Genomic DNA, 6,938 nt, shown 5'->3' on the forward strand with positions numbered 1-6,938 from the left:
CCATTTCCTTATCGCCGTATCCGTAACGCCGGTGCTTCATAGCTATGAACCATGAGTCTACAATGATCTATTTCCATGTTCTATCAAGAAGTTTCATTTGCAATTTTCTTATATAAGTGTCATTTATGACAATAATGATCAATCCATGTTCATAGCTATGTACGTGTTTCACTGGTATTACCATTGTTCATAGTGTAAGCATATTAAACAGTTATATGCTTATTGCACTACAAAGTGTAAACTATTTATTATGTTCCGTCATTTGACAGAGAAATGCTAAAGTTCTAAAGTATCACGTGATTGAATACACTGAAAATGATTACATATGCAAGCTTTGCAAAGTAGAGAACCTATTTTTTAGCCTCCACCAATTTATTGTTCTCCTTGTGTTGCTTGGATAAAATGAAATGCATACTATACTGCTACTGCTACTGAGACTTGTCACAATTTCTGTATCATGTGTTACAATGAGACTCACAGTTCAAAATTCAGGTGGAAGGTAATCAATTTCCTAAGGATAAACTTCATACTTGAATCTACGTTGTGTAATGTGTGACAAATGTGAATGTTGGCAGTGGCTGATTTGTGCCCTTTTAAATTTCAAATGGGGTGATTCCAAAGAAGCAGATTAAACTTGCCCTAAATGCTGTGTTTGGGAGATCGAGCATGGCTTATGTATGCCTTTGCCACAAAATTCTGTTCTTGGGGCTAAAGATCTGCCAAGGGCCATGCTTAGCGATCATATAGAAGAACAACTCTTTAAACAGCTCAATGAAGAGAGACACGAACGGGCTATTCATGATGGGAAAAGTTTTGATGAGGTTAGTGCTGCCTCATCAATTTACAGAATCTTACGTTTATGGATCCTATGTTTTCTTTTTCTTGTTTATATCTTAGTTTCCTTTCCTGAATATGAAATATGTGGTTTGTGTACTTCTTATAAACAGAGATGTGTTGCCCCTTCTGCATACTTTTATTCCTTTTTTTCATAATTTGACTGTAAGTGTTTTTTTGCTACATCCTTGTTTCATGCACGTGCACTTTTTTTTGGGGAATCGGGAGCTTTTCCGGACTGAATAAGTAGAGTTATAGTCAAACTGAAGGCTGAAAACGAAGCCATAATTCATATTTATCCAAGCACACCTTTGCCGCTCAGGCGAAGCATTTTTTGCACACAGGTGAGCAGCAACATTAGCTGGTCTGTGCACAAGCCTAAATTGAAAACTAGAATAAACTCTACTTAGTTGGTTAACTTCCTTCAGGATGGGGGCAATCACTGATCTGTCTTGAGCATCACTGGACCAAAATATATGTACCACCTAGCAACAGATTGCTGGTACAAATATATGTACATACATTTGGGTGTATAGTTGGTTGATGTATTGTTATAATGAGGGTTTGGTTTACGAGTGTGTGCAGTCTGCATAAGACTAGGAGTATTGGATGGTTTTGAGTCGGCACTCGGCAGTATGTATTTTGAACGAAGTTTGTGGTATGTATAGGGGTGATAGATTGGATAGGAACTTCTGCTCTAATTACTATGGTTGTGGTGAAATCATGTTTTGCTTGAATTATACTCCCTCCGTTCCTAAATATAAGTCTTTCTAGGGATTCCAAGAAGGGACTACATACGAAGCAAAATGAGTGAATTTACACTCTAAAACATGTCTACATACATCCGTATGTAGTTTATAGTAGAATCTCTAAAAAGACTTATATTTAGGAACCGAGGGAGTATATTTGGAACTGATCTTAATTTACTAGATAAATCAATTCCGAAATCCAATAAACTTCTATAATTTCCAAGAATAGGGAGTATTGCTTGTTAATCAATTGATTTACACTAATATCTTAAAAGGGGACCGCACACATGTCCTGATGCTAAATCTTTTTAGAAAGGAAAGGTTTATGTAATTTTGGTAGGATAAAAAATGTAACCTTAGTATTACCTAGAGCTAGGATATGTGAGTAGATTATTTTAATTTTTGAGCTCATATGTGAGATCATGATAAAATTTAGAATATCATGTTGCTATAATGGAATCAGTCGGGATAGTGAAGTCTACACAAGAATGTTGACCACCCTTTTTTGTTTTTTAAGTTAAGGAATTTACAACAAATCTCTTGCAAAAATAACTATCCTATCCCTTTCTACAATCTCTCTATACCTTTATTAGATAAGGTAAGTATTGTATAATAGTTTGGTTTTCCGTGATTTTTTTCATTCCTCTGTGTAAATAGCCTAATATGGGTTCACAATCAATAACATTCACCATCGAGAGTAACGATCAGTCGATATGTACTCCTAATTCTCTCTCTTACTGGCTGCTTTCAGGTGACTGGAATTTTGAGCCTTCAGCTTGTCGACATGTGCCTGAGAAGTAGGTAAGATGGAGCTAAGGCTAAGGTAGAGGCGACACTGCTTGCCGCAACGTCTCCAAGATGCTGAGCTAGGACCTGGATGGAGGCGGGGACGACACTACTTGTGGTAGCGTCTCCAAGATGAAGATCTAGGACCTGGATGGAGGTAGGGACGACGCAACTTGTACCAGCGTCGTCAGCGGAGGACATGCAGTGGGTTGTGGGGTTCGGGTGGAGGTGGGTTAGAGGGATGACCGGTGGCAGCAACGGCAACTCGGGCACACCAGGGCGGCGAGGCTGCAATGCGGGCGTTCGTGTGCCAGGAAGAAGGTTACAGTCCGTTGGATGCATAATATAGGAGGGCGGAGGGGAAACTGGCTGAAGAAAAAATCTTTTTGAGCCTGAAATAGTCGCTCTCAATTGTAACCATAGAAGCTTGGCACGTTTTGAAAAACCAGAGTTGCCTGTGTGTTGTAGAGTTTTTTCTTGCAACTTTAAGGCCTTTGTTTGCTCTATCTTGAAGACCTTTGTTCTACACGTCTTACTATGGGTTTTGAAGAAATAGAGTTGTGTGAACTGACATGGTGAAAGAGAAGGTGCTCGTGATGAGATAGAATTGCACTATTATCTTTTATCGGGGTCCATAGAGCTAAATCCAAGCCATATATATCTCGGTAGCAATTCAGGTTCAAATACAACACCTTCTCTTCTATGTGTAATTAGCAATGTGGATTAACTATGTGTATCATTACATTGTCTGAATTATCGCATTGTTATGACTAATTTTCTCAACACGTGCGTTGCACGTGCACATCTACTAGTAGACAGTAAATAGACAAATGAATCTCATCTAGAAAACTGTTGAAGCGGAAGACGAATATTGAGCCTTTGGCGATGTTGAAGGTCCTTGCTACTTTAGTCCAACGTTTGTGGATGATCGCCTGCCCATGCTTCGCCCTCTTGAGAAAGCTTTCAATATTATACCATGGGTGTTGTATGAATACCTTCCTTGACTCTTGAGCTTACAGGGGTATGAGAGATAATCATCGGTGAACTTCTTTGAAAAAACTGAAAATAAAAATATACATAAATACGTTTTCTAAATATTGACATGGTGTGCATATAGAAAAAAACAAGTAAGAGAGTTAGTACCATTCTATAGTTGACTGATTTCTTCTTCATTACATAGGCAGAGAGTTTGTTATTTTTCTTCGCTGCCTTCTTTATCCTAACAATCTTTCTGAGTTTTGTGACTTCACTGATATTCATATACATCTCATTTTTTCCATATGCAATGGGTTGAACCGTGGGTCTAAGCCTCTCATACTAGGGCGTACTTGCAAGATCTAGATATTAGAAACTAAATATTTGAAAAAAAATGCAATTGCACAATGATGTGCTATGAGCCAAAGGGGCATGTGCAAACCTTCATGGTAAACTTCAGTATCCCCCATTTGTTTCCCTGCTGTTACATAAAGTGGATATTTCTTAGGTTAAGTGGGGATTAACAATTTAACATACTATCAATAATAGCTTAGCGAAGAATATACACAGTGCAGATCCAACAGATTCAAGCCATGGAAAGGCCAGTTAACCACAACGTGCTTAACATCTAAAAACATAGAAAATGTATATGATTCTCATGTATTTAGTACATCCAAATTTTATCTATTTTTCACATATATAAGAATACAAATTTGTATCCTAACAATTGAACATCACATTGCATAATTGAACGAAAAAAGGCAATTCAACACCACATTAATTGCACAATAGAACATTACACTACATACATACTAGTTTAAGATCGGAATGCATATATAATAACATTACATTAGATAAGTGAGCAGAATGTATTGAAGAAATGCAGGAGCAAATCATGCAAAAGGTCAACCAAAGACACTTAATTGGCGTAGCAAGCTAAACCTAGGTTTTCAGTAAGCTAGAACGAGCTAGCTACTCATAATTGTCAGAGATGACGATGGCCTCCTTCCCATTGGAAGAGGGCGAGGCCTCCACATTGTGGGTGCCCTCCTCATTGTCTGAAAAGATGAAGACTTGCACTGCCTAGTTGTTGTTGGTCGTCTGAGCTAGTAAGGGCACCAACCTGTTGGTCCTTGATTGGAGGTAAGTACAAGCACGATGAGAAAACACCTCGTAGTATTCGTCGTAGGAACCGACGATCGCCTAAAAAAACACCTCAAGGTGTCAAAGCTATTCCTTGCTCGGTTTTCATAGTTTTGTCGGTCTCAAGGTGCTAGGTAGGAGACCCGATTATAACTTCATTGCCATACTGTTAGACGGCTATTGCGCGAATAGCTTGATCGCGTCGTATGTAGAGTGATCAAACCTTTTCATGTGTTTCATCATCCATTTTGGTTGATCTTGGTTGGTACTCTTTGTGAGGACCTAGATCTTTTCTTTAGCTTGAAAACAAGCCCAAGACCCTCGAAAACAGAGTTCATATGAAAAAGTTACATGTGTTTTCGTGTCATGCCATTGGCTATTTCTGCATGATCTGGACCCTTCGGACGGTTCCAGGGACTTTTGGATGTGGCCGAAGGTTGGCCGGCATTCAGAGCTCTAAATGGTGCCTGGGGGTTATTAACGGATTGTAGAAATCCCCAAAGGGGTTGATTCGGGCGGGACATAAAACCCCCTTCTCCCCGAATGGGATGAGAGGCTCAAGATCTTATTTCCCCCTATTGTTGGACCTTTAAGCTCCTCCTCCTCCAATGTCCAAACCTCCATCTATCTAGAAATCATTTTGTTGGCCTAATCCATTGTTCATGTCCTCTCTCATCAATCCATTACAAGAGCTTTTTGGAGTGAGATTTGAGAGAGGACTTGATCACAAGGTGCTTTTCTTTACATTTGTTGCATTGGTTTGTGCACTTTGTGTTGGTTCGAGTGAGATTTCAAGAGATTGTCACTCTTAGAGGCCACCGCCTCCTACGCAGTTTGTTGGTGTTACCTCACCGAACAGGCCCCGGTTTGCGGAATGTTTAGGGAGCTTGTCGCCTTTGGAGTAGAGAAGAAGATATGTAGTAGTGAAGGGATCTTGGGAATCGATTGGCCGAGGCTTTCTGAGAAAAAGATGAGACATTGCTTGTCGTCTAAGGGCATAGGTTGGCCCTGCCTCTGCAACGAAGAGTTGAATACCGATGGATATTTGGACTCCGGGAAGTACATCGGTTTATCATTGATATATCTTTTGATAAGTTTGAATTGCTTGCTTGTATCCTTCAATTCCACATCTTTTTTAGTACTAAGTTGTTGGTGCAGTTATTATAACCTAGCACATTTAGGATTTGTTTGAGAAGTATTCAACTAGTTTGGAAATCCGTAAGAGGTTTAAAAACACCTAAAAGAAGGTGACAAGACAATTCCAACAGCTTGATCAATTCTATGGGTTCGGGAAAGAGCAAAACATGTTGCAGATACTTTATTCATATGATCATATCCAAACCTATTGCACATACTTTATTCAAATCCTTGGCGGGCATTAAGTTGCTCATCTTTAATTTAACAATCCAGCTCAAAGCAATGTTCAACTAGAAAATACCGATTTGTGATGAACTACTTGTGTTCCTTTTGGCTTGTCGGGTTTTGGCGTTTCAAATTTCAAGAGAGATTGCATGATCATTCATAATATTGCATGCATAAACAAATGGTGATGTAATCAAGGTTTTCCATGTATTCAGAATACTCCGAGCACATCCAACAGTATTACACAAAGTAAACGGCACGTTCACAAGACAGGTAGGGCTATGACTTCTGGAAATATCTTAACTTAGCTACAGCAATGTAGAAAACGAATGGGTGGGACCTCGACTTGTCAATATCTTCAATCGGGTTGAAAATAATTGTGCCTGTGTGAGTAATGCTAGTCAAACCAGTCCCCTCACTCAGATTCAGATTCCTAATACAATTGCTATCATATTCCTCGTCAGTGTCATCGTCAGTGTCGTCGTCAACTGCTCCCACGTGGTCTAATGGCTCGCACGAGATGCTGATGATACTATAGTTCATGTAGAACTGCATAACGCCGTCTGGACAGGGTTCCTCTTCGTAGGGATCTATTCCACAGGCCATGTTCTGAAACTCCAAGTTGCGCCCTTTGAACTGGAATTCCTCCATAGCCGGGTGCACAATTTTAGTCCCTTCGTGGTCACAGTACATGCAGCGGGTTTGCTCTGAAGCACACAAACAAGATAACTAGATTAGCACCCACCGAAGAATTTAGCACAACCTATTGGCAATAAAAGGAAGTTGTTGTAAAATGAAATTTAGCACAACCTATCGGCAACAAAAATCATCGGTATGATCTAGTATGGGTATCTAGCAGATAAATCTAATTCATATCAGGATATGTATCTTGCAAAAGTTAAACTTGGTTCAGCCAACTTATTGAGCAACTTTGAGCCCTGCTGGATAGCAACTTCGAGCAAGAGAAGTAAATCGTCGGTTTGTTGAACATCTGGGCTTCAGATCAAACAGAAAATATTAACCAGAATGTAGAACAGATGGAGGGCATTGCATGCTTGTGATTCTCTCGACTCCTCCCGAGTCGCCCCT

This window comes from Triticum dicoccoides, chromosome 2B (assembly GCF_002162155.2).
Source record: "Triticum dicoccoides isolate Atlit2015 ecotype Zavitan chromosome 2B, WEW_v2.0, whole genome shotgun sequence".
Lineage (NCBI taxonomy): Eukaryota > Viridiplantae > Streptophyta > Magnoliopsida > Poales > Poaceae > Triticum > Triticum dicoccoides.